Here is a 25428-nt window from a genome sequence, read left to right on the forward strand (position 1 = left end):
TCAGCATCTGACCTCCAGTTTTTGGGACTTGGATTAGCAGCCTGAAGTCTTACTTGCCAATCCTGGATTAGTCAGCCTTCACATTCATCAGCCAGCAGCCTGCTGTCTCACTTGTGGATCTTAGGTTCGTCAGCCCCTGCAGCTGTTTGAGTCAGGCGAGGCCTCCAGCCTGTTCCACAGACTTGGGACATTCTAGCCTCTACAACCATGTGAGCCATTTCCTTGAGATAAATCTCTCAGTAATACACACACACACACACACACACACACACACACACACACTCTCCCCACACTCCACACTCCTCCAGTAAATGATTGTTGAATGAATTAAGAAGACTGATATTGGTAAAATAAACAAATTAAGGATTATTCCCTAACCAGACACCTGATGGGTTAAAATATTTACTTTTCACTTGGGTCCTGTGGAGTGACAGCTGTGAATGTGATGGTAGGGAGGGGGAGGGAATTAAACCAGAAATACTGAGTTCAAGCCCTGGATCCACCACTTACTAGCTGTGGACCCAAGCAAGGTCTTTAACTTCTTGACTCTCAGTTTCCTCAATTGCGAAATAGGAGTAAAACACCACCTATGTCATAAATGTCATAGGTGAATATTAAATGGTGTGTAAGAGAAAAGCCACCACTGGGACACAGAGCTATTGCCTGGGTGGTGCAAATAGTTCGCACTAGGTTGGTAACTGAAAGGTTGGCAGTTCAGACCCACCCAGAAGCACTGTGGAAGGAGAGGCCTGGCCACCCACTTCCTTAAAGATTATAGCAAAGAAAGCCCTACGGAGCACTTCTCCTCTGAAACACACGGGGTCGCCCTGAGTCTGAGTCGATTGGAAGGCACAGGACGACAACAACGGGATTCATTTGTTGAGCGGTTCTTTGCCGAGCACCGACTAAACGCAGTGAAGCCTGCCTGAGGATGGGTGGACCGCGGTGTACATCTCAGACCGGCTCTGTCTTCAGGGAGAACACAGTCCTGATGACCACCGCCAAGCTAAGCAAGGTCTCCTCACCCCTCTAATACCGAGGAGCTGGTACCACCGCCCCCGAGTTACAGAGAGGAAGCAGAGGCTCAGAGACGCCCACCGCCCGCCGCCACCCCCGCCTCCCCCGGGTCCCAGAGCCGGTGGGCGGTTCCCTGAACCCGTCGTCTGGCCAGCGCTGGGGTGGGGCTGGGGCTGACCTAGGCAGGGAAGAGCTCGGGCGCCCACGCTGGCTTCGAAGCCCTGCGCCCACTCCCCCGGCCCGGGCGCAGGAAGCAGGCGGCCAGCTCCCGGCTGCTCGCCTGGTCTCCGCGCCTTCGGGCGGGCTGCGGGGAGCTGGCGGATCATGTCTCGGCGGTAAACACGGCGCCAGACATGCTCGCCCGTGAACCTGGGCGATTTAGACACTCAGCCCTAATTGCGGGAGCTCGGGCCGCGGCACCCGCGCGGGGCAGATGTGCCTCAGCGCCGCCCGGCCCAATTGCTCCCACTTATCCAGGCCCCTCGACTGGCGGGGAGCGCACCGCCAGCTCCACCAATCAGAGGCGGCGACGGCCCGGATCGATGCCGGTCCCCAGCCTCACCATCAATGCGCGCACTCGGGGCGCCCCACTCCCGGAGCGGGGACCGCTTGTTGCGTCTCGGGCCAGGGGGCGCCCAGGACACCGGGCTTGGCGGGTTCCCGCGCTCTCCCCGGGGCCCAGCCTGCAGGAATGCGGATGTTGCTCGTCCGTCGGAGGGGGCCCGGGTCAGAAGACAGCACTAGGGCGGAGGGGGTGCGTCCACGCGGAAGAAAAGCCGCCCTCCCACGCCCTTTCTCTCGCCCATGCGGCCTCGCTCTGGTCCTCTCCTTGGCTCCTGTCTTCCTCCGCAGTTCATCTCTCATCTTTCAGCGGATAGTTCTGCCTTCCTCTTTCCTGTCGTTGCGTCTTCTATCTCTCTTCCCCCCTCCAGTCCTTTCTTTCTCCTCTTGGCTTGACCTGCCGACCCTTCACCTCCTCCTTTCTATTCACTTATAGTCCTTCCTTTAACTTGGAGGGCTCCCCTTTCCCTCCCCAAGCCTCTTTTTCTGTCACTGCCTGGCTTTCCTCCTGAGAAGAGAACATTTTCAGAGCTTTACCCCGCCCCCATCTGTCCCCCCTCCCCCACTGTCACCTCGTAGCCTGCCTGCTTGGCAGAGGTGCAAGGAGGGAAGACTCCCTCAACCTTACCAATAGAATCAAGATAATGTCAGCAGAATTAAACTCGGGCCCTCTAATTACCCCTGATTTTACTGTTAATGTTTTCATTCAAACCTGTGTCAAAGGAGTCTTTATTGGAGAAATCAGCAACACCACATCTGCAGGCACAGAGAAAAACTTGAAGAACTGGAAGGACAGGGAAAAGCTTTTTTTGCTTAGACCCCTCTCCAAGAAAACCTTTCACCAATCATCATGTGTCTGTGTACCCATTCCCCCGCCCCACAAGTCTCTTCTTATATAAGCTCATAAAAAGTAGAATCTTTGAAAGTTCAGGAAGTGTACAATAACAGCTACTCACACACTTCTACTTGCGAAACCTCACCCAGTTCTAGGCATTATCCCCTTCCAAAGGGTTCTCTCTGCTGTCCTCAGAAAAAACATGTCTGTTCCAGTGGGTGTTTTCTACTAACCCCTAATTCAGGATGTTCAAAACAGTGGCATTGCTACGGTAGGTGTCACCCAGTGTGGGAACTCATGGTGTCACTCCCCTTCCCCCTATGGACCTCCCCCATACCAGACCATAGAGAATCCTTGTATACTTGTTGCTGGTGAGTTGATTTGGGCTCATAGCGACCCTATAGAACAGAATAGAACTGCCCAACTCCAGGAGGAGCCAATCAACAAAGAGTGATGTGAAAGGCACACCTTAGTATTGTGCAGTGTACAACCTACACGGCAGTACATGGCGGCCCTGGGGACTCAATGAATATTTGTTCTTGAATGTCGTTGGTCCTGTGTATAGAAATACAGACGAAAATGAGAAAGTGCCCACGCCCTGTAGAAGTCTTCTGTCACATAGTCATCTGTCTGTGCAGTCCACTTGTAGGGACAGCCCTTGATAAGGTCTAATTCCTGACTTTAAAAACAACGAGAAGAGTCCCAGGGGCACAGGAGGAGAAGCTATTTCATGTCCTGCTGAATGCCAAGCTTTCTTAATAATTTTCGGTGATTGGGAGAAGGAGGATGGTGAGTGGGGAAGCCAGAGGGGAACTGACGGAAGAGAAACGCTGGAGCCAATTAGCTGAAATGTTACAGTCAGGGCATCCCCAGCTTGATGGGCTCATTAAGCCACCAAGCTCCTTGACAGTTTTGGTTGTAGTTAAGAGCAGACGTAGACCCTTGGCCTTGCGTGTGCAGTGCTTCTTTCAGCTCCTCCATTCCGCACCCTGCTGTCCCCCCTTCCACTCCCAGAGGGGCTGCAGCTTGCACTGAGCGTTCTACCCTGAAGTCTTTCTCAAATACCAAATGATTTCCCTGCACATGCAGATCGTATTTTGCCTTTGAAAGTTTAATCTGAATGCTCAATGTTCAGTTGCCAAAGGCTGTGAACTAATTTCTCCTGTCATTGCCACTTGGTGGAAATGTCATCACTAGTGAGACAGGAGATGCTAAGGAGGGTGAGAAGGGGAGAAGAGTATGGGTGGAAGGGCCCCAGACCCTCCCCCAGATTCCTAAATGACTTACCAATTACAGACCCAGCACCGGGGGAGTGGAGCTGGAAGCCCAGGTGTGGGCAGCAAGGAGAAAGTTTACTCGGTGGCCTGACAGCTTGGCCTTGCCCCTGGGTGGAATGGAGCTTGCTTGGCCAGCATGTCCTGGGGACAGGCAGCCAGAGACCCAGGTGACCTCTCTAACAAGAAACATTCCAGAACAACGTTCTGCCTTTTGCAAAATCACTGTCCACTCTGTGACCTGGTGTGCCTTATGTAAGGGTCCTTGCAAGAGCGACTCCTTGCGGCCGTGGCTGGGAGACTTGCAGATGCATGTGCCTGCTGACTGTCACTGGCGGTTAGAACTCTCAGCCAGCTGCCAGGATGAGCTTAAAGCTAAGTTCCACACTCAAAAATGCTTCTGGGATGCCTGGCCATGCTTATTTTTCCATTATCTTTAAATTGCTTTTATATCCCTGCCTTACATTGTGATTATTTTGTTTAAAAATGCATTTTTTGTAAGTTATGCAATAACTAATAAAAAGAAGCACTGAAAACATAAAACCAGTTTGCTCTCCCATCTCCCTTCCTGACAGGCACACAGCTCAGACTTCTTTGTGCTTCATTTCCCAGGTTCCCTCATATTCTTTTTGCAAGTGAACACATTACAAATCCTAGCAGAATCAAATGTTGACCCAATACTACAGCATGAGCCCAGAAGCACACCTGACACTTCTGGTCGGTGCTCACAAATAGCATATGAATTAGGCACTACTGTCCCATTTTTCAGTTGAAGATCAGAAATGTTAGTGATTTGTCCCAGGGTTTGCAGTTTAGTAAATAGCTGAGCTGGGATTTGAACCCAAGACTGACTGACTTCTAGTACTCTTTATGAGGGCAGTGGTAGTTCAGTGGTAGAATTCTCGCCGTCCATGCAGTAGACTCGGGTTTGATTCCCAGCCAAAGCACCTGAAGAGCAACCGTCATGTGTCTGTCAGTGGACGTGTGTGTGTTGCTATGATACTGAACAGATTTCAGTGGGGTTTCCAGACTAATAGACTAGGAAGAAAGGCCTGGTGATCTACTTCCAAAAATCAGCCAGTGAAAACCCTGTGGATCACAATGGCCCAATCCCATTGTACATGGGGTCACCGTGAGTTGGAAGCCAACTCAATTTCCTCCTCCTCCCCCTAGGAACAGAGACACTTCTGTAGCAAAGCCTGCCTTCCTTTCAACATTTCAAAGCAGACAGGCTGCACCCCATCCTGGACCCATAATGGACAAGGAGTGTGAGACCCTTGGTACGTGACTGGCAAGCACTGCTCAGATGTTCGCCGACACTTGGGTCTTGTCATGGGCCAGGTAGCCAGGTGAATTCCATGGGAGTTGGTGCAATCATCAGTGTGTACCTTGAAACCGCCTCCTGGTCTGGGCAGTGATTAACTCCAGTTGGTCAAGCAGAAGTGGAGCCAAGATCCTGGGGATCAGTGGCGCCAATGTTGGCCTGGCAAGATGCCAGGAGTGTATGTTATAAAATTACTTTGGCCTTTGCTTGTATCCCCTGCTCTGAGCAGCTCCTGAGGTGCCCAGCCAAGGTCCCTATCAAGCCAGGATCTCTCTTCTGGGAGCAAAACTCTTACCCTCTTGACTTGCATCCAGACCCCTTGGGATCCGTCTTTCCATGAAGGTGGAGTCCAGGGCTGCCAAACTTGCCCTTAAATCCAGGGTCCCACCCTTTCTTCCTGCAGCTCCACCTACTCACCATCTTTGCTTCTTTACTTTCAGAACAATTCAACACTCAGCCTCCAAAAATGGAGCAAAAGAGAGCAAATCAAAATGGCCACACAGTTGAATTTCCCCAAGATTCCAGCATCCTTTCACCCAGACACGGGCCAGTCTCCGAGAACCCTGTGGACCCTGGGGTCAAGCACTGAGTCATGCCCCCGGGCCCAGGAGCCTTCCAGGAGCTCCCAGAGTAATGGCAACCTGGGGAACCAGGAGTGAGGTGCTGCTCCTAGGGGTCATTCTCTGTAAAGGAGGAAAAGATGGAGAGGCAGGAAAGTGGGATGGCGCTCCCACTGGGATGACGCTTCCACTGGGATGACGAAGGGTGCTCTATCTCACTACCTCACTCAACCCTCTCAATAACCCGGTGAGCAGTCAGGAAAGAGATTTAGCCCCATTTTAGGAAACTGGAGCTGAGAGAGGCCAAGTGACCTTTCCAAGGTCACACGTGCACTGTGGGAACAGACATCAAGACTCAATGTTATTTGTCCAGGTCCAAGGCCTGTTTCCGGGAATCAGAGCTCCCCCTGGACATCTCGCTGAGAGGATACAAGAAGTTGGAGGTGTTGGGAGGGCAGAGGGCAGAGAGCAGCGAGGACTGGGATAGTCCTGGAGGGCTTCTTGAAGGAGGTGAGCCTGGGCTGGGCCCCAGACAAAGGAGAGAAGCTGGCCAGGAAGAGAGAGGATGACCTCTCAAGGTTGCTTCCTGCCCAAGGTCCTGATTTTGCAGGATCCAGATGCCATCCTCACCCCTCTCCCCACCTCTCTCACCAGGGACCAAAAGGCTCGAAATTAGAAAGCTGTCATTTGCTGGAACAAAGCAGCTCCGGGCCCTGGGGCTGGGCCAGTGAGGACTGCGCTTGACGGCACCTGTTCACAGCCTGCCTAGGCTGAGGGGATGGCAAAGTCATTACCATCTGGCTGCTGAGCCGGGCTGGAGGGGGAAGGACACAGCCGCTTGGCTGGGGTCACGCCACCTGAGCTCGGGCCGGAGGCTGTACTCAAGACTGTCTTGTACCCTGACCACGCTCCCTGCCACGTCTCCCCACCTGCTCCCTGACCCACATCTCTGGCTGAGCCTGGGGAGAGGCAGTGAGAAAGTCTCTGGAGGAGGAGGGAAACAGCTGCACTTTCACGAGCGCAGCTTCCCTAGCACTTGCTTTGTTGTTCATGTGATGATGGTTTTCTGAGCCAGCTGTGGCCAGGCACAGTGTTGATGTTGGTAAGTTAACTTAACCCAGCTGCTGGCAGACTGACTCCAGCTCATGGTGACCTCACGTATGTCGTATATCGGAGTAGAACTGTGCTCCATAGGGTTTTCAATGGCTGATTGTTTGGAGTGCAGATCACCAGGCATTTCTTCCAAGGTGCCTCTGGGTAGAGCTGAACCTCCAGCCTTTTGGTTGGCAGCTGGGCGTGTTAACTCTTCGCCCCACCCAGGCACTGCAGAGACAAGCTAGAGGCTGTCTTTTCTATGTAGGAAACGGTGTCTGGTATGTGAGTACCAGGTGGGGACTGGAGCGCACCTGTTTCTTGCTTGTTGCTCATGCCCCACAACTAATAAGGGTCTGGAATTCAGACCAATGGAGCAGAACAGGAAGTGTGGGCAGAGCAAGAGTCACTAACTCAAATGCTTACAGGCCCCGGGCAGGACAGTGATGAGAGAGGTGGGCCAGCTGGGAAAGGTGGGGACTGGCTGCCACAAGTCCCATCAGAAAGGGGGCAGCTGCCACTCAGCTCTGGTCACCTGCTTGCACAGAAGAAAGGGGCCCACCATTATCTGATCTTCTGTTTTTTCAAGATGAACTGGAAATCTGGAGTTTTAAACATGAAACTCACTTTTTCAGTAGAAACCAAAAGTTTTAGAAAGTGAAGGAAAGGAAAGGTTGTGTGATCAGGATGCTAGACTGATCTGTAAAATACGGGCTGGAAAGTGGAGAGTTAGAGAGGAAGATGCGCTCTTGATGTGTCTGGACAGAAAGATTCGGGGTTTTGCTCAAGACATTCTATGGCAGTAGTCACATAGGAGAGGTGTCTGAAATGGAGAAATGGAGACAGGCTTTTGAGGAAGACTACTTTGGGGTCATGGATTAGAACACTTTTAACCCTGTCCAGATCCAATTATTTTCTGCTTTGAATTTTTTGTTGATACCCTGTGTTTTCATTAATGCAAGCATGCTGAATCACTGAGCGTATCTGAGTTTTTGGCGGGTAGCATGAATTTTTTTTCTTGCCTTCTCCCACAAGCCTACCCTTAGCGTCCACTGGGACATATGTGCCCCATGAATTCTAGCCTGTCCACTGGGACGTATGTGTCCCAAGTAAAAATTTTCAAAATTTCTATTTTCTACCAAAAATTCAGACATCTTATACAATACCCTGAAAAAACACTGATTTGCAGCACAGCCCCTCTCTTTAGTTTTAGTTGTAAAGGCCTTGCAACAGCACACGCTGTCAGTGCAAAAGCAGCTTCCCAATAAACCTGAGAAGTGGAAACTGTTGGTGAACAACTGTGTATTGCTTATTTAATATACTCCAAGGGGGCAGTGGTGGTTCAGTGGTAGAATTCCCACCTTCCATGCAGGAGATCTTGGTTTGACCCTTGACCAATGCACCTCGTGCATTGCCGCCACCCAAGTTCCAGTGGAGGCTTGTGTGTTGTTATGATGCTGAACAAGTTTTGGCAGAGCTTCCAGACTAAGACAGACTAGGAAGAAAGGCCTGGCAATCTACTTCCAAAAAAATCAGCCAATGAAAACCCTATGGATCACAACAGTCTGATCCCTAACCAATCATGGGAGTGGTGTGGGACTGGGCAACATTTTGTTCTGTTGTGCAAGGGCTTGCCAGAGCCAAGAGCTGACTTAATAGCAGCTAACAACAACAACAACTTACTCTAGTAGAAGAAGAAATGAAGGTTGACATTCCTTTAGCGGGTTCCCATTTGGCTTCTGGCTAAGTTTTTTTTTTTTTTTAATATTAATTCTTGGAAGGCTGGATTACATGGAGCCACTGTTTATATTTGGGTTATAAGTACCATGCAGGGAAGCCAATGAATTAACTTATATGGAGTAACTTCTATGAATTCATTACAACGTGCTAGGTGAGAGAAAGAGAGAGTAAAATATTGATTTAGTTCCCGAGGGCAATTCTGCCAGCTCTTCCACCCCATGTGGCCCAGACGGAGCATGAAAGGAGGGAGATGAATCTTCCATCCTCCCAGCCCGTCTCAGTTCTTACTTGTCTCTCATGGCATGAGCATCTTTGGTACCGGATGTCATTTGTGTAAAAGATGTGTATGTGTATTTTCATACCACACAGATTCTAAACACAAGCCAACCATTTCAGCTGGTACCTAAATGAAGAAACAATACTCTGTTCCCAAAACTGGAGACAAACAGTATTATCGGACTGATTGAGAAACATTCTAGGACTTTGAGAGTATATCTCAGGCATTTTCATACATGATTTTTGTCTTGTTGTTAACTCAATACTTTTCATGAAAGACCATAAAGATTTGTTTAATAAATCCACAGATGATACAAAACTGTAAGGCAGAACTTTCTAGTTCAAGCATGGGATGGCAGAATCAGGATTTATACAGATTTAACATAGTTTGGAAAGAAAGACTGAAGACAACATGTTGAAGTAAAACAGAATGAAATTTAAAATTGTACATTTAGTTCCAAAATAATCAATTGTACATATACAGGAAGGTGAGACCCAGCTTAAGAGCCATTTTTGTGAAGAAGACCTGGAGGTTTTAGCTGGCCACAGCTCAATAAGAGCCAACTGTGTGATGTGTCTGCTAAAAAGCCTGCATAGTCATGGGCTGTATTAATGGTACAGTGACTAGATTGAAGGAGGTGATTGTATTCTGGACTGGCCAGGTTGCATATGGAGTTGTGTCCTCTTCTGATGTGGGGTGGGTGGGACTATCTAAGCGGGAGAGTCCAGAAGAGGAGAATGTTAAAGGGTTTGAAACATGGAGAATGGCTGAGGAAGCTGGCATACTTATCCTGGAGAAGAACAGACCAAGGGCTTTGCAAATGACTTTAGATTCCCGTGGGACCACTGTGTGGATAAGGCATGGCTCAGGGAAGCCCCGGAGACCGTGGCTGGGCAGATCTCACTTAGGTGAAGAAGCAAAATCAGAACTGTCCAGCAAAGGAGGAGTTGCCCTGAGCTCTCTGAAGCCTTCCTCTTTGTGCAGAGGGTGGAGGGACATCTGTCAGGAATGCTCTAGAAATATTTCCCGCATTTGGAGAGAAATTGGACCAGGTGAACCAACTCCTTCCTGACTCTGACAGCCCTTGGTTCTTTGAAGCCCATTCAGGACTCATGTCAACTGTGTCAGGGAGGCAGAGGGGTGATATTATTTCTGTTTTAAAGACGGGCATTGGAGTGACACCTAAGAATTGCAGAGGGTGGTTGAACTGGGAACGAAACTCAGGCCTCCTGATTCCCAGCCCAGGGCTATTTTCACAAGACTGAGGTTTGCCCCCAAAGAACCAGAGAGGAACTGTAGAGAGGAAAATGGGTTTTATTCTGTGACTGCTGTGAAAGTCTCGGCCAAAACCTTGGGCCCTTCACTGGGCTGGGCCTTGGGGAGACCCCAGAGGGCTGGTGGGGAGAGAGCTGTCTCTCGACACCTTGACTTTCTGAAATTCAGTTTTGTCTGCCGACTCTTTGGCTTCGTCTTCCCAGCTGTACACACCTGGATGAACAGTGAAAACAGTGGTCTGCTTTATATCCTCCCTCTGAGCAACATGACACCTGAGGGGACAGGCCAAGTTGATCAGCCATTTACTTTTTGGCCCAGTCAAGAGGCATCCCCCACCCTCTGTGCTTTACTGGCCTGGTGAGGCAGCAGATCTTACTCAAATGCCTTATTTTTGCAGTCTGGTTGTCTCCTGGCAGGAACCATCTCTGACCCAGCTGCTGAAATCTTGGCAAGCTGAAAGATAGGTGGCAGGTGGATGACGGTAGAGGCAGGGAGGCTGTTAGGCAGCTGTGGTGATGGCCGCTTGGACTAGGGTGGCTTGGCGGTGTGGAAGGAAGAGGCAGGTTTGAGAAATATTAGGTTTATTGTCTGTCTAGTTCTAGGTGAGGTCCTTGGATGGTGTAAATGGTTTGCCCTCGACTACTAACCTAAAAGGTAGGTGGTCTCAAACCCATCCAGTGGTTCTGTGGAAGAAAGGCCTGGCAATCTGCTTCCGTAAAGATTACAGCCCAGAAAACCCTATGGACACTTCTGCTCTGTAATATGTGGGCTCACCATGAGTCAGAGCTGGCTCAACAGCAATGGGTTTTAATTTCAGGTAACTTCTCAGTGACTTGAAGAATGAGCATTTGAGAGTTGCATAGGGGAGGGATTTTCGCCTCAGGCGGGCCATCTGATGGTGGCCACTTTCCCAATTCTACTTCCCTCAGCATCTCTGCCTCACTGTCCTGTCGGTTTCTTCTGCAGAGAAGGCCGTTAGTGGCATTCTGCAGCCAAGAACCAGCTGGAGGAGGGTTCACCTGTGTGTTGAGTGCATGTGTGGGTTCACTTAGGCCTGGACACCCTCTTTCCCCAACACCACACTGAGCTTGGGAAGGTGCAGCCTTCCTTCCCCTTTATTTTTCCCCAAGCAGATATTTTACACTTGACTTCCAGCCCAGGTGAAATCCATCCACCTCTTCCGTAAGACAACTAAGGGCTGTCACCAGGCGGCAAATGAGCAGCTTCGATTGCTCAGGAAAAGATATTACAATTTTATCTCCTTGTACTGTTCAATAAAACATTAGTATCTCAGCATTTTTATTTAACAATAGGCAACCTTAGGCCAGTAATTATGCAACAATTATAATCATAAAAACTGTCCCCCGCTGCTCACCTAGAAACACGCATATATTAAACCAAGCCTAACCGTCCAAAAGGCAAGCCGCACAGCCCCCTCATTTTTAATGTCCCTGCAGTGCACCATGGGAAGCTGATAATTCACCCTCTAATTAGTGTCCCTTCTGCTGCTGTTGGCGCAAGGACAAACAAAGAGGCAGCGGCTTCCTTACAAACTCGCCTTGGTAATCTTTAAATGCTGGAGGCTCTGCGGGTGGGCTGAGGGGACTGGGGCAAAATGGGTGTGCTGTTAGAGCTGGCGTCCTCAGCTTAGCGAGCTCACGGGTCACACCCACCAGCTCACCCCAAAGACCCCTTCTCTTCTGAGCCGGGCCCTATTTCTTCTGGATGGCCTTTCATTAAACCTGCCCAGGGGAGGTGTTCAGGAGGCAGTGTTGGTAGAGGGGTGCACCATGAAGACTAACAAACCCTCTGAGTGCTACGGCCCCTCAGAGCCTCCCCAAATTGGAGCCTTTGATGGCAATGGCTGTCCCTTCTGGTCAGTGAGGGAGGGCCGTGGGCTGTGATAGATGGCTGTCTACCCCAGGGTGAAGGCATGCATCTCCAGTGTGAACAGCCTGGTGACATACCTGTCTGTGGTTCTCTGGTCCCAGCCCAGAGGCCTTCTCTCACATTGCCCTCAAGAGGGCTTGTGGGACCAGAATAGGTGTTCTTAAGGACCACAGAGTTCGTCCTGGATAGCCCAGTCTTCATACAGATGAAAACACCAACGTCCAAGTTGGGAAACTGTCAGCAGGGGCTACAGACAGCAGAGGCTTTCAGAAGTCCAGGTGTCAAGGGGTGGTAGGGAGTGGTGGGGACTGCGGCAAACTGGCCTCACGCACTTGTTCACAGGGGGAGCTGCCACACAGTTCACCTGCATGTTGAGTGCATGTGTGTGTTACACGGGCCTGGGGTGGTTCTGATTTTGTGAGAGAAATCAAAAATTTGGATTCCCAGGTGAAATCTTCAGAAATGCATGTTTGAAACTACCCAGGATCACGCAATTAGGTAAAACTAGAGAATTGTTAACAAAACAAAACAAAACAAAAACAAACAAGCAATGTGCCCCTGAAAGCTGGGTAGAGCTGAATCCTTCCAGTGGAGGACTTCTTGGTTGAGGGTCAGCGTCTGTGACCCCCATCGCCGGATGGCATGGACCAAACTCTGTGTTGATTTCTGGATCCAACCTGACCCAGTAATTGGCCTTCCCTGCATCAGTCAGGCCCACTCACTGGACAATTCAAACCAGGCTGGGAGGGAGGCACGGAGCAGCTGGGTACAATTAGGTAGCTGGGATTAAGCCTGGGCTTAAAAAGGTGGGGCAACTTCAGCGGAAGCCAGGTGTTTTTCCTCCAGAGCCAATGGAGAGCACCTAAGATTTGGTAATGAGGTTCTCTGTGACCTGAGCGGAGAGGGCAGCAGAGGGCTTACGCATGACTTCTGGGGCATGTGGACTGATTCTCACAGAGCACTCCCTCTATGCAGAGAACCAGCCTGGCCTGAGGTGACAGGTGGTGGGGAATGGAGCTGGGAGGTCAGAACTGCTTTGCCTGAAAGCGGGGAGAAGTCAGTCCCCAGTACCTGCTAGAGCCACAACTGTGTCTTCTTGCTGCAAGGCTTTACCACATCCCTACTTCTGGCTCCTGCCCCACATGTTATCAGCAGGAGTGTCTGGGTCATGATCCAGGCTGGGAAAATCCAGCAATAGGGCTGCAAGAGCCCCAGCACATTAGATCAAGGATAAGGAGAAACCCAATATCCGAAGGTCCTTTTCTGAGTCCCAGGGAACCAGAGATTCGGCGTATCTTTAATGCATTATATCACTTGCAAGGAAACCACTGGTTTTCTTTTCCTGAAGACTCCCTAGCAGAAAGAGAATGCCTTTTATTTGACCCCTTTGTTTTTCCCTAATAGCAAACATGAAAACAGTACTTCAGCTGTCTCTGGGCTCGGGGAGGAGACTGTGGCCTGAAGTGCAGTGGGCGGGCAGGGCCAGTGCTGCAGTAACTGGGTGTTAAGAGAGCTCTGGGGCTGACCTTTTGGCAAGAAAAGCCTGAGCTCTGTTCTTGGGGGGCAGGTTGTTTTGTTTGTATCACTTTCTGTATTTTTAAACATCAAAGTATTTTTCTTGTATTAGCAATAAGTTCTGATTCAGGAGAACAAGAGCTGTTGGTAACAAAGGAAATATTTACCACATCCTTACGTTCTTGTTTCAAATACCTACCATCCAAGGGAAAGGAAGGGAGCCAACGTTTATTTACTCACTGACTGAGTTGATTCCCAGTATTGTGAGACTTTGTCATCTGATGTGATTATCCTGTGTTGTAAATCCTACCTCCATGAAGCTAATGAGGCAGCATTAGAGGCAGTTATGTTAATGAGGCAGGACTCACTCTACAAGATTAGATTGTGTTTTAAGTCAATCTGTTTTAAGATATAAAAGAGAGTAGTGAGCAGAGAGACATGGGGACTGCATATCACCAAGAAGCAAGAGCCAGGAGAATAGCGTGTCCTTTGAACCTGGGGGCCCTGTGCTGAGAAAGCTCCTCAACCGGGGAAGATGGATGACTAGGACCTTCCTCCAGAGCCAACAGAGAGAAAGCCTTCCCCTGGAGCTGGCCTGAATTCATTCTTCTAGCGTCCTAGACTGTGAGAGAATAAATTTCTCTTTGTTAAAGCCATCTGCTTGTGGTATTTCTGTTATAGCAGCACTAGATGACTAAGACACTTGGTTTCTAGGGTTTAAGTTACATTTTCTCTGTTAGCACATGATGTAGGTATTATTATCTTCATTTGTAGACGACTGAGGCTCACAGACGTCAAGTGACTTGACCCAGGTCACACAGGTAGTAAGAGAGTAGAGTCAAGGTTCAAATACATGTGGAGAAGATGCTAGCCCCTGCCCTCCCCCATCCTGGACTCCTTCCCCTATTTTCATGCTGCAGTTAAGTGGTTTTCAACTTGGAGCATGTCTGAGTCAGATCCCCATTCCTCACCCCAGAATCACTGAATCATAATAAAAACATACTGGGGCCAGGTTCTCTGTTGATTTCTTCGTAAGGCCTCACAGGTGTTCCTGTCGCACACCTCTGAATGAACACCACTGGTTTGTCCCTGGACAGTGCCAATGATTAAATGCAAGGCTACTAACTGAAAGGTTGGTGGTTCAAATCCAACCAGAGGTACCTCAAAAGAAAGGCTGGCCTGGCAATCCACTTTTGAAAGACCACAGCCATTGGCAACCCTATGGAGCACAGTTCCACTCTGAAACACATGGGTCACCATGAGTTGCAGTCAACTCAACAGCAACTGGTTTGTTTTGGAGAGAAGGGCACAGATCTGGAATCGGAAGACGTGGTTTGAGGCCTGTCTAGTGACCCTCCTTGCCTCTAAACGGAGTTCCAAAATGCATGACCAGGAAAGGTTGTCCCGAGAGTCAGATGAGATGCTGTACCTGTAGGTACTTTGTAAACTCCAGAGTTGCTATGCTAATGTTAGTAAGCCTTCCTGTAGACACACCAGCTCAGCCTCTTCAGGACTGCACAGGTTCAGGGGCACGCTGGAGCTGTCTGTCAAGAGCCCTTACTTGGAAATCCGACAGCCCCATGTCTTCTTCCCTCCCAGTTGTTGGTTGATGATTAAATCGTTGTAAATTAGCGCTACTCATGGTGTAACAAATGCTGTTAGCATGACTGATCACACACCTGATTATACGGCCCACTCCCCCTCCCCCAGTGTGTCTTCTGCGTCCCACACCCGATAAATCCAGTGTTGATGTGGAGCTCTTGTTAGGCTGATGGATGGGGCCTGGGACGTTGGCTGGTGTGTACTGGGACTCATCTCATGTGTGGAAAGGCTTTTAGAGGGTGGCCACACACCAGGGGGATGCTCAGGACTCTTTTGTGCCAGGTTAGCCCTTAACTTTAGTTTAACGTTCAATCATTACTGTTATTTTTGTTGTCGTTGTTGTTATTTGGTTATTACTACAAATACTACCACCACCTATTAAACTCTTACTAAATTCAGTATGTGATGGGCGGCGCCCTGGTGGTGAAGTGGTTAACAGCCCAGCTGCTAACCGAAAGTTTGGTGGTTCAAATTCACCAGTTACTTCTTGGAAACCCCCTGGGGTTTCTGTCCTATAGGGTCGCTATGAGTCAGGATCAACTTGACAGCAATAGGTCATGTGATAGGCGCTGTGTTAAACCCCTTTGTATTCATTGATTTATTCATTTTGTAACCCAAGGGGAATAGGCCCTGCCTGGCCGGACCCCTTGAGTCAACTGAGAGACACCAGGCCTTTGAGAAAGAGAGAGTGGACTTTACTGCAAGCCATTCAGGCAAGAATCTTAGAGACTAAGTTTCAAACCAAGCTGCCCGAGGTTGGGGATTTTAGGGCAATTTTATAGGGGTAGGGATAGGGAACTTATGCATAATTCATGAAGTTTCTGGGAATAGGCGGGCAATTTCAGGAACTAACCAACATGTATGGGGTGCAGTGGGGGTACAATACGACAGCTGGGGGGTATGACACATGAAGTTTATCTAAGGGCAGCTTTGTGGCTTATTGCTCATGTCTGAATGAGGGGCGTGGTGCAGTTGGTGAGTATGAAGCAGCCTTGAGCAGAGGAGCAGGAAGACAACCTTGTGTTGTTACACAGACATCATAGAAATGTCTTCTCAGAACTCAGAAAGCCTGGCTGGGATGGGAGGAGGAGGGGGGATAGTTTAGCCCTGTGGGTTATATTTCAGAAGGGGGAACAGTTTAGCCCTGTTGGTTACACTTTTATACACTATTTCATTTATTCCTTACAGATACCTTATGATGCAGTATTACTATTAATTATTCCCATTTTACAGAAAAGAACACTGAGGATCAGAGAAGTAAGTCACCCACAATCATCGTTTGTAGGAATCAATAGAGCCAGTGTCTGCGTTCACGTCTGTCTGGCTCAAAAGCCACTATGCCACACTGCCTGCCCTGTGTGGAAAGAAATTTAGCTCGACTCTCCCTGCTGGCAGGTTGGGCACCTGAGGGGTTTGACCAGTGGTGCGGATGGGTGAGTCAAAGCTGTGGGCAGCTGACAAATGTGTTCTGCTTGAAGTCTCCTGTCCACACTTGCTGTTATTGAGGGCGTGGGTGGTGATGTGATGATGCTTTTAGCAGTGGGGCCGTGGAGGGTGAGGTGGGTGGTGACAGTGGTGGCAGCTACAAAAAGGCAGTTGTGTGCCATGGAAAGAGGACAGCATCTTAAGGAGAAGACCTCGGTTCTGGTCCTGGCTGTCCTCTTACTTTCTTCATGCCCTTAGGCAGAGCCCCAACCTGTCTGGACCTCAGCATTCTCATCACAGGGTTGTTTTCAGAATCAAATGAAATTAAAGTTGTGAAAGCAATTTGTAAGCTGTGATCTACGTACGCAAGAATGATTTTTAACCTTCTGCAGTGATGAGGCAGGAGGAATTCAAGACCTATAGGCTGAGCCTTCTACACAGGCACAGATTCTCCTTTCAGCTCTGGGGTGGGGGTGGGGGAAGGGGTTTCCAAGCTGGTGTAACGATGCCAAATGCTGGAGAACCTTTACCCCCAGGGCCCTTCCTATGACCCCGTTCATCTGGATGTTTGCTGCTTCACAGAACAGAGCCGATCTTGAAAGTGAAGTCTGTAAAGTGAGTTTTTGTAAATATAGTAAAAATGAGGTCCCCCCTCCCATATAAATGCAGAACAATCAGGGTTGTTTTTCTGCTAAGCAGTATAGCTTCCAGGTCTAAAACAACCACTGCAGCTACGTGGGGGAGGGCTGCCCAGTGCCCATACACTGTCCCCTCCCAGGGCAGGGACACAGGAATCTGTCCCAGGCTTCCCACCCTTGTTTTCACAATTTAAAGCAACTGCTAGGTTTTGGACTGCAGTGCACAGGGCAGGAAATAACAGGAGAGCTGGCCAGGTAGAAACAGCTTGGCACCACTTGACTGGTCTGGAAGGATTAGCCCTCTAAACAGGGAGCATTAGGGACGGGAAGTGCGGAAAGGATCCTTAGAGCGGATCTGGACTTGCTTCAACACCTGTGAGGCAGGCATGGGGCCCCCAGTGCACTCCTGCCCTCCTCCCTGTCCTTGATCATGGCCTGTTGTTGTTAGCTGCCATCGGGTTGACCCTGACTCATAGCAACCTTATATGCAACAGGACAAAATGCTGCCCAGTCCTGCACCACCCTCACCATCCCCAGCATGTTCAAGTCCATCGATGTGGCTATTATGCTAATCCACCTCACCAAGGGTCCCACTGGTCCTCACTGGCCCTCTGCTTCACCAAACATGACATCCTCTTCCTGCAGTTGATCCCTCCCGATGGCATCTCCAAAGCAAGAGAGCAGGACAATAGTCTGTTGTGATCCATAAGCTTTTCATTGGCCAGGTCTTTCTTCCTAGTCTGTCTGGGTCTGGAAGCTCTTTTAAAACCTGTCCACCATGTGTAACTCCACTGGTATATGAAATACTGGTGGCATAGCTTTCAGCATCATAAATCTGTTGCCATCGAGTAGATGCCAACTTGGCATGCAAACCACCACAGTATGATAAGCTGACAGACGGGTGGTAGTCGACCAAGGAAGACATCACTAATTGATCACAGCGTTCTTTCCTGCTGAGCTTCAGAGCCCATCAACTCTGCCCTCTCGCCAGTCATCCCCCCAAACCAGAGCTGGTGTGTGTAGAGACTCAGTCACCTCTGCTCTGGACTAAACCGCTCGTTTTTAAGAAGTGGGTCTCTGAGTCCCAGAGATGGAAGGAAATTTGTTCAGATTACTGGTAGAGTTAAAACCAGAAGGATGCCTCTCTTTACTTCATGTCCTGGTAACCTGAGTTATTTCTAAACCTGTTGTAGTGTATACTGCTGACCTAAGAGTCATTTGCTTCTTAGTTTTTAAGCAGGTCCCTTAGGGAAAGACTGACATCAATGGAGTGGTAAGAGGAAAGCTAAGAAGGTGTCTTAGTTATCTACTGCTGTGCAACAAACCACCTTATAACAGAGTTATTTATCACCAGCTTGTGGGTTGGCCAGCAGTTCGGCTGATCCAAGTTGGGCTTCTTTCTTTATGCATCTTGGTCACCTGTAGGTCAGCTGGGGGCTGGCTGGTCCAGGGTGGCCTCTCCTCCAAGTGGCCTCTCATCCTCCCCTAGGCTAGCCGAGGCTGGTCCTCATGAAACAGCATGATCCAGAGGTGTGCGTGGAAGCTCATGTTGCTTCTTGAGGCTCAGAATTGGCATGATGTCACTTCTGCCATATTCGATTGTCCAAAGGAAGTTCCAAGCAGGGCTGGGATTAGGCTGAGGCAAATAAGTTACCTGAGACACAACATTTATGAAGGCAGTCATTCTTAGGTGTTGATCTTACGGTTGTACCACCCTGAGAGTGAGCGCCTCCTTAAATTATCCACCCCAGGTGCCTCACTGGCTTCACCCAGGCCCCGTCACAAAGCCTGACCAAATGAAGGGACAAAGAAACAGGCCTACCTCTTAATGGGAAGAACTTCAAAGTCACATTGCAAAGGTTGTCAATACAAGGAGGGGAAGAAGCAAGGCCATCAATACGATCAATCAGCACAAGGGTATTACACAGCCTCACCATTCCTGAAGGACCTAGAGCTTCCCAGAGGGGGGCCAACGAAAGTTTTTATCCCTTAACTTTGAATTTCCTCCCATCACTCTGATGACCTCAGAAGTCTTTGTCCTTCATTCACTTGCTTGTTCCTAACCACTTTCTCCAGTGTTACACTAAATTGGTAGAAGCTCTGAGTTTCTGGGTGGTGCAAACAGTCAATGCTCTTGGCTGCTAACCAAAAGTTTGGAGGTTCAAGTCCACCCAGAGGCACCTCAGGAGAAAGGTTTGGAGACCTACTTCCAAAAAATCAGTCATTGAAAACTCTGTGGAGCATAGTTCTACTCTGACACACATGGGACCACCATGAATTGGAGTCAGCTTGATGGCAACTGCAGGTATTTCTGGGAGAAGCTCAAAAGTTGGAGGTTTGGGCCCACCTAGAGGTGTCTGGGAAGAAAGGCCTGGCAATCTGCTTCCAAAAGGTTGCAGCCTTGGAAACTCTATGAGAGCAGTTCTACTCTGAAAGGCATGGGGTTGCCATGAATTGGAATTGGCTTGATGGCAACTTTTTTTTTCTAAATTATGATGGTATGGCTGGTGTCCTATATCTTCCTTTAAATTTTGAGTGTCCAGCACAGTGTTTCATGTATAGCAGGTGGTTTTCTGTAACATAAGTAATAGCAAAATCAGTCACCAACTTAGGCTGGAGCTTCCCCTCACCCCAAGAATTCTAGATGTCAAGGTGGCCTGGAAGAGGGATCAGGCTTCTAATTGACAAAGGCGTGTGATCCCCCCTGGGGCCTGCCTGCCCTTCCACTCAATAAATGAGCACTGATTAAGCACCTACTGGGTGGTGGCACAGTGGTTAAAGCAATTGACTGCTAACCAAAAGGTGGGTGGTTTGAAACCACCAGTGGCTACACAAGAGGAAGATGTGATGGTCTGCTTCCATAAAGATTTATAGCCTTGGAAACCCAGCGGGTCACTATGAGTTGGGATGGACTCAATGGCAGTGGGTTTGGTTTGGGTTTGGGTGCCAACCATAGTGATGGACATGAGCTCTAGGTCATGTGGGAAGAATTTTGAATGGAGCACTTGGGCTGGAGTCCTGGGCCAGGGACAAGGCCTGTGAAGCTGGTTAGAGTGAGGGAGCAAAGGCAGGTGTCCTTTGTGATGACGTTTTGGGGCAGACAGCCTCAAATTCTCTTCGCCACATGAAATGAAGCTGTCTGTAAACTCTAAAAGGTGTAAGGCTGATGTGATGGGGGACCCATTACCTTGGGGGTCTAAGCATCTGGAGTTCAGTCCTGGTCCTGCCTTTGAGTGTCTGTGTGACACTGGGCAAATCCCATCCGTTCTCTGAGCTTCATTTTAAACATTTTTTTTTTTCTTAATTAGCAGGATTATTTTATTTTACACTTCATTTTTAAAAATAATTTATTCTTATTGTTGTTGAGAATATACACACTAAAACATACACCAATTCAGCCATTTCAACAGGTACAAGTCAGTGACGTTCGTTACATTCTTCAAGTGTGCAACCATTCTCATCAGTGGTTTTTAAACACACTCTCCTCTTTCTCCTTTGTTTTCCTATTTCCCGCCTTCTTTTAAGTTTTATTGTTGCAGATGCCATTTTTCAAGTAAATTCATATTCAGAGATGTTCTGTTTGAAATGAGACTGGGAGGTCTGGGGTTTCTGATATTCCCATCTCCCCCTACTCCCTACAACGGCCCAACAAGCACCTAGAAGGACCCTCAGAGTTCCAGCAGACCCAGTCGAAAACCACTGGTCTCTTAGCTCTGAGGGCCCTTATGGGTCAGCGTTCTGTGACTCAGGGCAATAGGACAAAATGCCTTTAATTAAAATCATTGCAACTTACCCCTGTTAACTATGATTGATGCAACAAGCGGAGAATAAGTGCATTAATGCTATAGTTATCTGTTGAGGATGTTTTATCGATTCTGCCATGGTATTTTAGTCAGTTTGTATTATTTACTTTCTGACTTAAATTAGGAAGAAATGGCTGCTGGTGAATCATTTAAATCAAATTGTCATTGATGCTTTTAGAAATAAAATTCTAGAAAAGGCCAAGCTGAGTCTCTGACTGGCCTTTGTTGATTGCTATGATGATTGATGATTTTGGCTGAAGAGAAAGCTTCAGCTTGGAGCTCCTGAGCTACACATGAAAGAAATCTCAGGGCCCTCTTGGGCTCCCTCTCCCCCCAAGAAGTTAACCAGTGAGTTTTATTTGCTAATAATCGAAGACATTATCATACTAATGAAGAGGTACACAGAGAATTTCTTAGCAGCTTTCAGCTTGGGAGGTCCCTTCTTCTGGAAGCCTGCCCTGACCCTCCTTGCTGGCTTGGCGCTTTTCCTCTACACACCACCATGGCTGAGGTTACCTCCATCTTTGCCTTATTATTAATTTATTTCGTTGTTGTTGTTGTAAATATACAGAGCAAAACATACCCCAGTTCTTATAAGAGTCTTTTCTCCAGTGAAATCTTCTGGGGCCATTCTTCGGGTTATAGTCAGTAGGTAACTCCAAGGCAGGGCTGATCCTGTGAGCTTCCATGTCCTCAGGAGTGTTTCTGCTGTGAGCAAAGACACCATTGCTTCTGATGCTTCCAGAGACCTCATCTCTTGAAGAGGTAGAGGGGGAGCCTGAGAGAGTAAGAACCTCAGATTCAGAATCTGTTTCAGTGAGAATTCTTTTAGTTGCAAATGACAGAAAACCCAGTATAAACAGAAGATTCTGGCCCCCATAACTGAAGTGTCCAGGGGAGGACCTGGTTTCACGTGGTTTGGTAGAAGCTCTGAGTCCCTGGTAGCCCAAACAGTTAATGTTCTTGGCTGCTAACTGAAAGGTTGGAGGTTCAAGTTCACCCAGAGGTGCCTTGGAAGAAAGGTCTCATGATCTACTTCCAAAAAGTCAGCCACTGAAAGCCCTGTGGATCACAGCTCTACTCTGACACACACACATGGGTTGCCATGAGTTGGAGTCGACTCAGTGGCACCTGGTGGTATTTTTGGTAGAAGCTCAAGTGCTGTCACAAGGCCTGGCTTCTGCGTCTCAGGTTGGTTTCCCTCCACGTCTAGGCTTTGTTTTCAAGTTATGTGGTGGCAAGAAAGAGGCAGCAGCTCTGTTCTCTCCAAGTCCAGCTTCACACCCAGTGGGGGAAGATCGCCTCTTTCTCTCCCAGTGCCCCCGGAGAAGATGGACCACATCTTGTTGGCTTTACTATGAGTTTTCCTCTCATGCTCAATGTCGGCAGCTCTGGCTTGACTGTAGCTACTGCGGAGCTGCTGGGCTCCCCACCATGTGCCTTCTCACCCAGGCTGAAGTCCAGCCCTGATGCGACTTGGAGGCAGTGGGAAAGAGCAGGAAACGGAGCTGACCCAGCAGTTAAGTTAAAACTTCTGCTTGGATGTGGTATGTGTCTTGTCCACTCATAGTCCACTAGCCAAAGCTGGCTAAGACGCTAACTGTGGGACTGAGAGGAGACTCTACCCATGGAGAGAGCAGTGAGTGAGCACGGACAAATACTAACAGGATCTACCCTAACTTCCGCTCTACCTAGGCTCAGAGCAGGAAGCAGAGCTTTCCCAAAGGAAAACCGGGTGCAATTTGCTACAGGAACAGTAAAGATCAAGCAACTGCCTTCAGTGTACTGTAATCCCTCGCCCATTGCTTGAAATCTCTCCAAAGTACATTGCTGTCCAAAGTACCATCCAGCCCGTCTCCCAGTGAAGGAATCTCAGCCTGAAGAGGTAACCTGTTCTAACCTCTCTGCAATCTCCCCAGAAAAAGAAAAGGCTTTCTTAGCTCAAGCTGCTAAATCAGTTGCCATCGAGTCCACTCTAAGCTACGGTGGCCGCATGTGTGTCAGAGTAGAACTGGGCTCTATGGGGTTTTCAGTGGCTGATGTTTTGGAAATAGATTGCCAGGCTTTTCTTACAAGGCACCTCTGGATGGACTTGAACTTCCAACCTTTTGGTTAGCAGCCGAGTGTGTGAACTGCACCACCCAGGGACTTCTAGCTCAAGCTGCTACTATGGGCTGATAGGAGAGGAGGGGGAACAGATGAAGAAAATAAATATCTTAAAGAACTCATTTTGAGTGCTTCACTGAAAGGAAAAAGAAAGACAAAAGGAGGGTGTGGAAAGAAGAAAGCAAGAGCCAAAGCCGCCCTCCCCAGAGTTCTTTGTCTGGTGTATACAAAGCAATTAGAAGCCCTGCCACACCATGGTCTTCGACCAGAGCGATGGGTCTGTGGTCCTGAGCAAAGGCAGGATCACTGGTCAGGGCAGAGGGCAGAGCCCTCCATCAACGGCAACACGACGTCCTTCTCTTTCACATGTTTTTGGATGAGCTATTTACTTATATTTGCTTTTCATTCACCGGCCAACAATTACAGCCAGGAAACAGGAGGACAAGCGGACTTGATGCACCCAATTATCCTTTGAAAATGTATTTCTGTGATTGGGGCTTTTAATTGCAGCTTAAATCAAATGCTCATGGACCCAGTCGCCATTGAGGGAATGAGACCAGCTAATGAAATAATGAGGGCTCTGACTTCAACTCAGAGGTAAAGGGACATGGGGAAAGGACACTGTTCCTTTTGTTATTTTCTTCCCTCTCTCTTTTTTTTAATTGCCTTTGAAGACATTGATGCTGTAAATCCCACCACCAAGCAGCAGTGTTACAAAGTGGACAGCTTGGTCCAATCAGACCACAAACTGAACAGGAGCCTGTTCTGTTTCCTGGGATTCACTCCCAACTTCGCCAGCTTGGGTTCATGTGGGCACCAAGGTTTCCACTCCCATTACTCCAGATCAAACAGCTATGACTTTGGAATTCAGATTGGACAAATGGGCTCACTTCTCCCGATGCCTCCACCACTGGGCTCAGATGTGGAGCCCGCTCACGGGGTCATGTGGGGAAATTGTATGTGTCCCTGGGACTGAGTCGTCAATGTGGATGTGCCATGTGCCTGAGAGCCCAGAGCCACCGGCGCCTCTCCCCACTAACTCACAATGCTTAATTCAGATTATTTCCCTCTTATGAAGAGCCAATTTGCCAATTATCCCCTGAAATTTCTGATTAGGTACATTTACCTAAGATACTGTGCCATGGGCTATGGGCTTCTGAGGTTCATTTAGTTTGCTCTGAAAGATGAGAGGGACTTGGCTGGGAATTACAAGCACACAACCATTTTCAGATACAAGAAATTCTTTTTCTTCCTAGAGGTTCCCAGGGACCTTTGGGTTTACAGCTGGATGAGGTGAATTAAAAACAACAGCCACAGCCACAGCCACAATAGCTGCCATTTGTCTAGCACAGTGGCTGTCCTTCCTGGCTGCAAATTAGAATCACCTGGGAGTCTTAAACAACACTGACGTCCAGGCTGCCACCTCCAGGGAGTCCAGTTTCATGGGTCGGGGTTGGGCCTGGGCATCAATTTTTTTTTATTATTATTGTACTTTAGATGAAGGTTTACAAAACAAACCAGCTTCTCATTAAACAATTAGTCCACATACTGTTTAGGGACATTGGTTAACAACCCCATGACACGTCGACACTCTCCCCTTCTCCACCTTGGGTTCCCTGTTACCAGCTTTCCTGTCCTCTCCTGCTTCCAATCCTTGCCCCTGGGCTGGTGTGCCAGTTTAGTCTCATTTTGTTTTATGGGTCTGTTTAATCTTTTTTTTTTCATCTTTGGCTAAAGGGTGAACCTCAGGAGTGACTTCATTACTGAGCTAAGAGGGTGTCCGGGAGCCATACTTTTGGGGTTTCTCCAGCCTCTATCAGACCAGTAAGTCTGGTATTTTTTTGTGTGTGTGTGAGTTAGAGTTTTGTTCTACATTTATCTCCATTTCTGTCCGGGACCCTCTATTGTGATCCCTGTCAGAGCAGTCAGTGGTGGTAGCCAGGCACCATCTATTTGTGCTGGACTCAGCCTGGTAGAGGCTGTGGTAGATGTGGTCCATTAGTCCTTTGGACTAATCTTTCCCTGTGTCTTTGGTTTTCTTTATTCTCCCTTGCTCCTGAAGGGGTGAGACCAGTGGAACATCTTAGATGGCTGCTTAGAAGCTTTTAAGACCCCGGACTTTACTCACCAAAGTAGAATATAGAACATTTTCTTAATGAACTATGCTATGCCAATTGAGATAAATATTCCCTGAGACCATGGTCCCCACAGCTTGCACCCCAGTAATTTGATCCGTCAGGGAGTTTGAATGTGTCTATGCAGCTTCCATGACCTTGGGAATCAATATTTTTTAGAAGCTTCCCAGGTGATCCTAATGCGCACATAGGGTTTAGAACCAGTGACCTCATGCTTCCTCTGTTCCAGGCATCATGCAAAGAGATTCACACATACAAGAGCTTGAATTTTATAGATAAGAAAATGAGGGCCAGATTTAGTAACTTACCCAAGATCACCCAGTGAGTAGGTGATGGTGACAGGTCATTGGGATTAGACA

Source organism: Loxodonta africana, chromosome 21, assembly GCF_030014295.1.
Source record: "Loxodonta africana isolate mLoxAfr1 chromosome 21, mLoxAfr1.hap2, whole genome shotgun sequence".
Lineage (NCBI taxonomy): Eukaryota > Metazoa > Chordata > Mammalia > Proboscidea > Elephantidae > Loxodonta > Loxodonta africana.